General features: G+C 46.1%; 1 protein-coding gene across 1 annotated transcript in view; it reads right to left on the bottom strand.

The window, feature by feature from the left end:
* Positions 1-7,189, bottom strand: part of GPR45 (G protein-coupled receptor 45) — an 81,300-nt gene extending 74,111 nt beyond the window's left edge. The window contains exon 1 of the mRNA XM_030828006.1: positions 6,934-7,189. The gene's annotated coding sequence lies outside the window, so the exon portion shown is untranslated. The remainder of the gene's footprint in view (positions 1-6,933) is intronic.
* Positions 7,190-12,062: the final 4,873 nt, after the last annotated feature.

Raw genomic sequence — 12,062 nt, forward strand, 5'->3', positions numbered from 1 at the left:
TGCTTGTAAGATGTATGAATAAACTGATGGTGAAAGAATGCATCTATTTTCTTCATGTGAATTGGTTCAAAGACCAGTTTTATGGGGACTGCCTATAATCTGCATCCTTAAGAACATCCAACAATGCTTTCCTATAAGTCCCACTGCCTTTATATTTTTTATGTACCCGATGCAAGGATATACCCCCTGAATGCAGCCCAGAGGCTCAGGGGGTATGCTAGCTCCATCAGAGCTCACTTCTGCTTTGCAGACAATCAACTTGAGCTTGAGCTTGAGTAGGAAGTCCCCATGCTTATATGTCAGGATCAAAAGCACATGCAGGCAGTCACCTTCCTTTGGGTGGTATGCGCATTATGTGCCCTTTACTGGCGACTTGCCAATTCTGATCCCATTTCCACCCACTTGATGAGTCTTCAAAAGAATCAACATACAAATGAGATCAATAGGCTGATACCTCTGAAGTACGACACATATTTTGCTGGGAGTTTCATGACTAAGAAGTTTTCAGGTGAAAAGAGAACTGGACTCGCCAGAGCACTTGAGTTGGAGTCTTGGCTCAGTGGTCTCACTGGGGAATGTTCCTCCTTCTTCCTCATCTGTAAAGTGGCAACACCTACTTAACAGGATCTGCGTGCACTGAAAATGTTTTTGAGAGCACCTTGCAAATGATGGAGAGATAAGCTGGCCTATTTCTAAGGATCATTAGCACCAGCAGAGAGGCAGGAGGAGGAGCTCATTGTGTGCCACTGGCTTGCCGTTGACTTGGAAAATAAATCACTCATGATATATTCTCAATAGCGAGTAACTTCAGATTACTTTTTTTTTTTTTTTTTTTTAGACAGAGTTTAGCTCTTGTTGTCCAGGCTGGAGTGCAAGGGCGTGATCTCGGCTCACCGCAACCTCCGCCTCCCGGGTTCAAGCGATTATCCTACCTCAGCCTCCCGAGTAGCTGGGATTACAGGCATGTGCCACCATGCCTGGCTAATTTTGTATTTTCAGTTGAGATGTTAGTTTAGTTCTCCATGTTGGTCAGGCAAGTATGCACCCCATGCTTGGATACATTAAGCTTACCAACAACAAATGCGTGTGCACAAATGAATGAGACGTCCCCAAAACAGAGTAAAAGTGCAGTCCTAACATTTAAAAGCAACCCCAAATGACAATCCATTATCTAACCACATAGAACATGGATTATTTACATTCCTATAGTGCTTTACAATTTTAACAACACATTCACGGCCATTATACAATTTGGTTCTGACCACAAACCTGGCAGCAGGTGGGTGGGTGATACTATCCTTTCACATCAGGAGCTCAGAGATGTTAGAGAATTTGAACAAGATCACATTAGAAATAAGGGACAATGTCACTAAGCCATCCAAGTCTTCAGCCCAGTTCAGCTCATTGTACTGTACCTTCCTCAGGTGGAATAATATTTTTTTAAAAGACTGTTTTTGCCTCTTTAGGTAGAAGTCTCTCACACCATCTTTTATCCATTCACTCTTTCACCTCCCCATTTATTTACCCATCCATCTACCCCATCCATCTGTCCACTGATTCATCCATCTACTCACCTGTCCATCCATGCATCCATCCATCCATCCATCCATCCATCCATCCATCCATTTATTAATCCACCCACCCATCCATCCACATATCCATTCTTTTGTCTGCCCTCTACATATGTATCTATATCTATCCATTTATCTTCGTATCCACCCACTGATTCATTCATCTATCCACCCACCCATCCATCCATCCATCCATCCATCCAACCATCCATTCACTCAATATTTGTGGTCCTTCTTTGTGCTTGTTAACATACAGAGTACAGGAACTACTTACTAGTTTTTGTTCTTATAAAAGGCAAAGTTTTCAGTAAACAGGGATAACTATAAGGGTAGTATCTGCATCAGTTTCTTCTCATTTACCATAGGTTTTCCCTGATGATAGCAAAACAAAATATTGTGCTCTAATTCTTCCTGTGAAATGCAATAAAGTACCTGGGAGGCTGGCAACAAAAGCACTAGTTAGTGAGATTTCTTTCCTTTATAAGTGCATTAGAAGTACAATAATTATGGTTATGTTGTTGGATCACTTGAGATGAAAAGGGCACACTTCCAATTACTTCTCATGAGTAACAAGCTCGAATAATTAGAAATATATCCCTAATAGGGTCTTGGAACTTTTTGGAAGAGCTAAATTAACCATCTAGGTGTTTTCTCAGGCTGCCACTCAGAGTTGAGACTCACTTATCTTCATGATTGCACTCTGTTTTGGGCAGTGAACCAGTATCAATGATGCAGGTGCCCTAACATGTTGAGACCCTGTAAAGTGATGTGTTTCAAAGGAGACAGGAACGAAACTTCAAAAATCAGAACAGATGGGAAAAAAATATGAATTAACTATCAATGAGCAATCAAAGAGGGGAAAAAAACTCAAACTGTGCAAAAAAAAAATAAAAACATTTTTATTGCAAAAGAAAATAAAATATTTGAAATTTCTAAACAAATAGAATAAAACTTTAACAGTCCCACGAAACATTTTTAAAATTTGCCCAAACAGGGTGTAAATTTTATGAAGTTACTTTCACCAAGTTTCTGCATCACCAGTGACTTATCAATTAACACAATAGAGCTGTGGTGCTCAAACATTAGCATACATCAGGATCACTGGGAAACCTTGTTAAAACAAAGATTGCTAGGCCCTTCCCTTAGAGCTCCCAGAGTCACCAGGTCTGGAGTAGATCTCAAGAATCTGCAACTGCAACAAGCTCCTGGTGCTGCTGCTGCTGGTCTGGGGACCCTACTTTGAGAAGCGCTGCAATAGATCATCTCTAGTCCTCATCTCCCTTAACTTCACAGTTGTGTATGACACTAGGGATCACTCCCTAGGCCTGTGAAGCCCAACTTCTCTTGCTTTCCTTGCCATCTCTTCTCTGTTCCTTCTTAGTCTCTTAGTGTTCTTGAGATTTTATGCTGGGCTGCTGCTCTTTCACTGAAATCTGACTGAGCCATCTCATTCACTCTGAAGCCTTCTGTCGCCACTTAAACCTTGTGGGTCCTCAGGCTGCAGCTCCCACCTGTGTTTCATAAAGGCAGGGTTTTCATCATCTTGTTCACGACTGCATCCTAAGTGACAGAGCATGCCTGGCATATGGAGTGTGCTCAGTCAGTATGAGTTACAACTCCCCAGCAGATATTTGTACCTGAATGCATCACACTAACTTGCAACCGAAACTAAGTCCACACAGAAAGAAACATAACAAAGGAGGATATTATATATACAAGATTCTTCTCCCATCTTTCCAAGAGTACCATTATCCATCCATTTTGTAAGATCCAAGAAACCCAAGGGCTATCCTTGAATTCTCACCTGGCAAACATCAACTTGTGTTCATTTTACCCTGTAATTCTCTTTCCATTTCATTCATTTCTCCCCATTCCTGTTGCCACTGCATAGTCCAGGTCACCACTGTCTCTCACCTGAATGACCACTTGGCCCCCCGCCCACGCCTCCTGTAATCTCCCGACCCCACAGCCACCTGCTGAGTCCTCAAGTCTCCTTCTGCCATGCCCACCATGCAGGCCTGTCCTAGAGCTCTCCTAGCTCTTACAGCCAAGCCCCACCCCTCAGCAGGGCCTTTGTGTCAATCTGAAAGGCTTCCTGTGGCCTTTCCAGCATTATTTCCCACTTTTCTCCCACAGCCCTATACTCCAAGCATCTTCAACTTAGCTTTGCTCTTCGAACACTCCATGCTCTCTTATTTCTGAGGCTGGAATTCAAGATGTTCCTTCCACCTAGAATAGGCTTTAATTTTCCCCCTACCACATTTTAGCTGGATCACTTCTACTCAATTTTCCATTTTCAACTTAAAATTCACATCCTCCAAAAAGCCTTCCCTTTCCCCTCACAAATAAAATAAAACTGGGTTAGACCCAGACTCTCATGGGTTCCCCTAACCCTCCGTATCTGCATACAGGGTATTGCTTCTGCTTGTTGAAGTTTTTGCCTTATGTGCTAATAATACCATGTCTCAGGTCTATACAGTCTCATGTCTACAGAGCACTGGGCTCAGGGCCCCCGGATTTGGTCATAAATGGAATAGGCCAAATGCATTTAAGGAATAGGCCAATTGCATTTAATGGAGTGAAATGCAAAATAAACTACTTAGAAATTATTTTAAAAGAAATTATTTTTCTATGTTGATAGAAGTCCAATAGTGGCTCCATTGAGGGGATAGTGGCTCTGTTGGGGGGGGTACCGACTAGAAAGGGCATCAGGGGATCCCCTAGGCCTGTGGAAATAGTCTGTATCTTATTGCAGGGGACGCATGGGCAAAAATTCATCAAGCTGTCCACTGAAGAGTTGTGCATTTTATGTATGTAAATCGTATCTCAACAAAAGCAAATGAATTGTTCTTAAATTAACATAGAATTCGTATAGGCTATAACAATTTGTATGGGCTAAAACAATGCATGTTGGATATAACTTGGAACTCAATGCCAACCTGTCACAGTCTGAATGTTGGTGTCCCCACAGATTCATATGTTGAAACCTAATACCCAAGGATTAGGTATCAAGAGGTGAGACTTTAGGAGATTAGCTTCTGAATGCCCAGTGTCATGAATGGGATTAGTGCCCTTATAAAAGAGGCCCAAGGGAGCCTGTGTGCCCCATGTACCATGTGAGGACACACAGAAGGTGCCATCTATGAAGCAGAGAGCTAGCCCTCACCAGACACTGAATCCACAGCACCTGGATCCATGACTTGCCAGACTCAAGAACTGTGAGCAATACCTTTCTCTTGTTCAGAATCACCCAGTGTAAGGCATTTTGTGACAGCAGACCCAAAAGACTAAGACACTATCATTGGCATGAAGCTTCCTTGAGATACTAATTATTTCCTAAAGATCCAGAATTAAAAACATAGCTAAATAATTCTTCAAGTCTTTGTTCTGAAAATGTCATTGTTTTAGACTGACTATGCCTTACTTCAACTTCAGGTCCTCAGAATGATTTCAGAGTCATTCTCCAGAGAATTAGATACCCTATTTAAAACCCTACTTCACAAATTAGAGAGGTTTGAGTTAATGACATATAATTATACTTCGACATTTGAGAAATCTTAAACTATGGTAATGACAAATGCAGCTCAGCTGGGTTCACATTATTTTTAATATGATCACTTTCCTTCTTGAATTGTAAAAACAGGACACAGGGCAAAAAAAAAAAAAAACCACCAGGTGGGGGACTCCATAGCCCTATTAAAAAGGAGCCCTGGCTGGGCGTGGTGGCTCACGCCTGTATTCCCAACACTTCGGGAGGCTGAGGCGGGCAGATCACCCGAGGTCAGGAGTTCAAGACCAGCCTGGCCAACATGGTAAAACTCTGTCTCTACTAAAAATACAAAAAGCCAGGCATGGTGACCCACACCTGTAATCCCAGCTACTCGGGAGGCTGAGGAAGGAGAATCACTTGAACCCAGGAGGCGGAGGTTGCAGTGAGCTGAGATCGTGCCACTGCACTCCAGCCTGAGAGGCAGAGTGAGACTCAGTCGAAAAAAAAAAAAAAAGAAAAAAAAAACGCCCTGCTGCATGACTTTTCAGGAAGATTTTCCAAGCATGTCAAGAAACATAGGCTTGTCTAGCTGTCTTTTATTAGACTAGGACATAAAACACAGTTTAAGATTCACTTTCTAACCAATAGGGGAAGAGGCGGAGGGTTTAAGAGCTTGTTTTTTTTAAGTTTTACTTCTCCTAAGAAGGTTCATGCCCTCTGGTGCTGGGCTTCCCAACAGCCCTGGGGCTCTGTCCCTGTGTTTGTTCTGACTGGTCAGCCGTCCCTGGGGCCTGGTGAAAGCCAATTTTGAAAAACGGCAATTAAAGCATTCTTTAGGTAGGGTGAAAACCCCACGGGAAACTGTGCACCCAGATTGAGGAGCTCCCCACAGCCACTTGGCACTGATGGGGTGCTTTCTACACTGCAGATGAAAACCATTGCCTGCAGCTCTCTTGGGTGACGTCCCTACAAAAGTGCCTGTTTTGCATCTATTCTTGGTATTATGTTAGTCAAAGTTTCACTTTCCTTATGTTTCTATTTGCTACTGGTATACTGACACTCAGAAGTCAAAGAAGAGTAAGTCTGAAAACTCCCAACTGTCCAATTTAATGAAGACATTACTTTATCATCATCATCACCAAGCATATATAACCGTCCAGGGCCAGGACTGGAAAAACTGGAAGCAACCCAGCCATCTCAGTGTGATTTAGAGGAATGAAATGCCATTGTGCCCCCTTTCCTGATGAGAAAATTGAGGTAGCTAAATAGAAAGGGGAAGATAAATGTCCCACAGCGGATGTACTTATTCCTGACTTGGCGCACTCTGTCGCTTTTCCAAAGTAGTACCCAGTGAAAAGGAGATGATCTGATAAAGTTGGCACTGCACAGGGATATGAGATGGGAGGTGAGGCAGGGGAGCTGGGATGGGCGACAGTCAGTGATGGTGATGGTGGTGGTGGTGGTTGGTGATGGTGGTGACGGTGGCGCTTGGCCGGCTCCTCTCCCGTTTCTCCATCACAGCCCGTCCTCTCTGCCTCCTCCGTCCCCGCGTGGCCTCTGCCCAGAGAAACAGGATTTGCACCCAAGCCGCACGTCTGTGGGCGCCAAGCTGCCGCGCCCCGCGAGCCCGCACCCCCTCCCCCGGCCCCGCGGCCCGGCGTGCCCCGCGCCCCTCTCTGCGTCCCGCGCCCTCCCCGGCGGTGGCCCCGCTCGGCTCTCCTCGCGCCCCCGCGCGCCGGCACCGCCCGAGCATCCCGGGACACGCGTGGCGGGAGGATCTAGCCGGCCCGGCCCCCCCCAATGCAGGGGGCGCCCGCGACCCCCAGCCCGCTCCCCGCCGAGCCCCCGGCGGCCCGGCCACCGGTCACTTACGCCTGCGCTGGGCCCTGCGCGCCCGGCGGCCCGAGACAAAGGCTGCGCGGCCGCGGCGCCGCCGGCTGCTCAGCTGCCGGGGGCCGGGAGGAGGATGGGGGACCGGGAGGAGGGAGAGGAGGAGGAGGACGGGAGGAGGAGGGGGCGGCGGCCAGGGAGAGCGGGGGAGGGGCCGCCGCGGCACTGGCCACCCAGCTGCAGCAGCCCGAACCCAAGTCCTCCTCCCGCGGCCGGCCACCCTCCTGGGCGCAGTCCTTCGCTGTCCTCCGCCCCAAAACCTCCCCCGGGAGACTAGGGTACCGCCCTCCGGGGGGCGGGGTGAGAGGAAGAGGAGGGGAAGGAGGAAGGAGGTGTGTGTGTGTGCGTGCGTGTGTTCCTTCTTAATCGTGATGCTCTCCACCCACCCCCGCGTCCGCAAGCAATCTTAAGAAAATGCTCGACTCCCGGCCTCACCTGGTCACCTCTAGGAAGCACCCTCACCTTCCTCCTTCCAACCGCCCGCACACCTCGCCTTCGGATGGTCCAACCATTTTATGAGCAGCAAAACTGAGACCTGGGAGTTGAAATGCCCGAAGACGCAGGGATACTGAGTGGCAAGCTGAGAGGAGAATGCCGGATCTGAGCCCTTTAAGAGGAGGACCCAGATGCTACCTGTTCTGTCCTGGGCCCGATGCCCAGCACCCGTGGGGATGGGTCCAGGCTGGGAGTGGGACAAGTACATGCCATCCTGCCTGGGCCTGCGAGGAGACTCCTAGGCTTCCTTTCTGGGAGAAGTAAAATTCTCAGTCATTTGCTTGACTCAGACGTTTGCATCTTGGTATAAAGAGTAGCTTTGATTTATTTTTATTTAAAAAACTTTTTATTGTGAAATCTAAAAACTTTAAAGTAGAATAGTATAATGAACCCACAAGTGCTCAGCTTTAAAGATTGTCAAGATTTTCCATTCTTTAATCTACTCCTTCCCTTCCCCATCGACGAGGCTAAGGACTTTTAAAAAACATAATTACAATATTATTATGCCACTTTACAAGATTAAGAAGAATTCCCAATGCCCTCCGACTATCACTGAACAGCTGATAGTTATTCATTGAACAGTTATTTTCCAGGTCTGTGTTTAGCACTTTGACTGTGCCGCTCAGCTTTGGTTGGGCCTGAATTTTGTCCAAAGCTGCTGGTGGACAAGAGTCCTGCAAATCTGTTGCTGGCCTGCAGTCACTGAGGGACCATGAACTACAGAACATGATCCGTCAAGGGCCAAACACTCATTACCCTGTCCCTGCCTTCTTGAAAATTTTGATTGAAGCCTATCCTTCTAGAAAAATGCATGCATAGAACTTTGATTTGAATGATAAAAGTTTCCATTCAATTCACACAAACTGTCTGAACCCTAGTGCAGGTTACAAACTACAGAGGTGGGCTGAAGTGTCCCCTGAAGCCCCTTGGAGTCCCATGAGCGGGCTCCTGAAGGCTCTGCAGGGTCTGGCCCCCAGCAGGAGAGCTGCGTTTGCCACTGGTTTCCCTGGTGTCCTGAGGCCCGAGCACAGCAAGAGAGGGAAGTTAGCGTGCCAGCTTTATTCTATATTTAAGACCTGTGCAGGTGTGGGATGGAAATGGATGCTCGGCTGTACCTTAGAAGGCCATCTGAAGAGGATGAAGAGGCTCGGCTCAGGCTGTGGCAAGGGCACCTGGACAGTCAGCTTCCCTGAACTCCCCTAGTGGCAGAGCCAAGGTTGGCTGTCGGTAAGTGGCTTGAAGGGCAGTGTTAAGAGGTGGCAGGGCAGAGTGGCCAAGAGGCAGGCTCTGGACTCAGACCACTTGGCTTTCAATCCCACACCTATTGCTAGCCCTGTGACCTTGGCTGAATTACTTGGCATCTCTGTGCCTCAGTTACCTCATCAGGAAAAATTGGGGTTGTGGATCGAACCTGTGTTTTGGGGCTGCCAGGGGCACTTATAGGTGTACAGTGTCTGGCACAAAACGGCTGGCAAGTTGTTTGGAGCATTCATGCTGTTGCTACCTCTACATGGGAGACCACAGTGACTGAAGCCCAGAGGGATGACTGCCGCAAAGGAGTCACAGCCTTACTTGAAGCAGACAAACAGGGCCCATGCCTGTTTTCTGCTGCAGTAGAAGCAGAATGTGCAGAAGAGAAAATGGCTCTTCTCTCCTTGCCAAAGGCCAGAGTGTGGGTGCGGATGCCTACTGCCGGTCTCAGTGGGATTCCTAGACACTGTGGGTTTCCCTACTATAATGGATCCAGAAAATGATCCTTGGGATGCTGAAGGGAAGGGTTCATTCTTTGTCCCCTCACCCCAGTTGAACTGGTCTCAGTTAATGGAACACAATATTCCCTCTCCTGCCTCCCCACGCCTTACCTCCTCTCGTGAATCTGTCCCTGACAACCTCAGGCAGATGAAAGTCTTCAGTCTGAGACCCTGGGCCTGCGCTGCATTCGTGATTAGAGCTGTTGGTTGTGATGAGAGCTGTTGGTTGCTGTGTGCGTTGTATCAGCCTCTCTAGACTGTGCACGTGCTGAGAGTTGGAACTGTTATCAAGTCTCAGTGTTCCCCATAACATCCTGTCCATTGCCCGACCTGGTAATGGTACAAACAATACTTCATATAACATACACACAGATAATAGACTGTCCTCCCAAGAGGTTCGGCCCAGGCCAGGATTTCCATGTCCTGTAGCCAGCCCAGCAACTAGCCTAGGTGACTCAAACCTGCTCACTTGCCAGCACTTCCCTGGGGTGGGCAGGGCCTGGAGAGGAAGAGACCTGCCTCTGCAAGGGACATTCGAGTGCCCCGATGATGAGTCTCTGATTTTGCATCTTCACTTCCTGGTTGCTGTATATTCTCATCCCCAAAAGGGGAAGCGCAGTTACTTGCCCTGGCGTGGTCCTGGATTTCAGTGACCTTGTTCTGAAGAGAGTAAGCCTTTCTTTTTTCCTTGTACCTTTCTACCACTTTCATTCCTTCACTTGCAACTCTCTTTTCCTTCCCTCTCTTGTAATATGGATTATGGTGATTTTTAAAGAAACCTTTTGGTGTACTTTGTATCAATTAGACATAATGTAGCCATAATGTAAAATTGAGCCTAAGGCTTTCGTGGAATGAGATGAACAAGTGAAATGTAGGGTCTGGTTCTGCTCACGGGAGAACTGTCAAATTGTAGGTCTTCTTGAAGAATGAAATATTTGGGGGATACTCAGACCTTCTGATTCTTTCGGGAAATAATTTTTACCAAAAATTTCTGGTAATGTGTTCACATGAAACACAGTGAAGAACTTTATGAGGACCCATTTGTTCTTTGTGGACAATCTGACACTTCAAACCAGCTCTAAGAGAGAACTCTATAAACTATGAACATGACAAAGAACTTCAGTCTTGATAAAGAAATAGAGTTTGGTTTAGCTAAATGGAAGACCATACAAGTGTGGAAAGGACAGCTTGCGGTGATGAATGGATTAGATGTCTATAAAGATCAACTTACAGAAGATTAATAGAAGGGGAGATGTATAATATCAGGGCTTCCAGCTGTTGAGGAATGCTAAGCTTATTGACATTGAAGATAAGCTTAGATAAAAGACATTTAGTCCAAATGGAGAGAAAATAGTTTAAAATAAGCCTAGTGCTAGCAACTAAATTAAGGCAGTAAATATATCTGTAGTTCCAGCCCATTTACTATTATAGAGATGACAGATCATTCTAATGAACAGCAGATTATTAACCATAAAGTGCCCTATGCATCACAAGGAATTTGAGCCACTCACTCTCCCACATCAGAGGAAATCCAGTTGTCCTGACAAGGAAACTTTCATATCCTAGTTGGAAGCTAAAAAAAAGTTGAGAATGTCATATAGGGTGGTTCTAAAACATCAAGAGGTGGGGTCTATGTCCCCTCCCTGTGGACCCCTGGATGGGCTTGCCAATGGGGAATGCTGGAAGAGCTGATATGTGGTCTCCTGGAACTAGATCATAACAGGCATGCACCCTCTGGCTCACTTGGAATGCTTACCTTCCAATATTCCCTCCTGGGAGACACCCACTCAGAACTCAGCCTGGGAGAGGTCCAAGCCACAGGGAGAGGTCATAGAGAGGTGCTCAGGTCAACAGTCTCAGCCTTTGAGGCATCTCAGCCCAGGCACCAGATGTATGAATAAATGTGGTGATTCCAATATCTGGCCTTCAAGTTACCTCCAGCTGTTTGATCTTTCTAGCTGTGACCCCAGCTCTGTATCCCATCCAAATTCCTGACCAAGGGAATCCATGAGCATAATAAAATATGGTTGTTTAATGCCGTTAGGTATGGGTAGTTGTTATGTAGCAAGAGATAACACGAATACCAAACAATAAACAAACATATGTCAGGTGGAATGAGACAGATTTTGCCTTCAAAATCTTACAGTCTTAGCAGGAATCAGTGTGAAATAAGCTAAACATGAAGGGATCATGCTGAATTCCAGGCTGTTTTCTGCCCTTCCTAGCTGCACAGCCCTGGGAAGGTGTTGGTTCTTGTGCCCAGTGTCCCCATCTGTAAAATAAGCATAATAATAGTACCTCCTGCATGGGGGCTTGTGAAGAAAGAATACGCGTGAAGCACTTAGGACGTAGTGGCACTCCATAAGTGCCAGCCCGTTGTTAATACTATTAGGCTTTAGGCACACTTATTCTGTGGCACACGCAGGAGAAACGGCTCCTGAACCCTGACCATATCACTGGGTGATTTGTGTTTCAAGAAAAGTAGATTCATGTAATGAGTTTGATTAACAGGCCCCAGGGTTTTATAATGAGTTCACAACAGCTTCTCTTCAATCAGGGTTTTATCGTCTTTTCTGGACTGTCACCTGCAGTAAGAAATACATTTCACATTGTGACCCATGCACACATGTATCTGCCTACATAAAACTATATTAAAATTTTTATACTTGACCTTACTATGTGCAACATACTCTATTTTCTATCTTGTCCCATTGCACTTTTCAAAATCCACTAAATCGATTTCACAATACATGACCAAGTCAAAACCTGCAATTTGAAAGCCATGTAATAAATAATAATTTTTATATGGTTTCTGTGATGGTCCATCTCATGTGTCAACTTGACTGGACTAGGAGATGCCCAGAT

This window comes from Nomascus leucogenys, chromosome 14, assembly GCF_006542625.1.
Source record: "Nomascus leucogenys isolate Asia chromosome 14, Asia_NLE_v1, whole genome shotgun sequence".
Taxonomy (NCBI): domain Eukaryota; kingdom Metazoa; phylum Chordata; class Mammalia; order Primates; family Hylobatidae; genus Nomascus; species Nomascus leucogenys.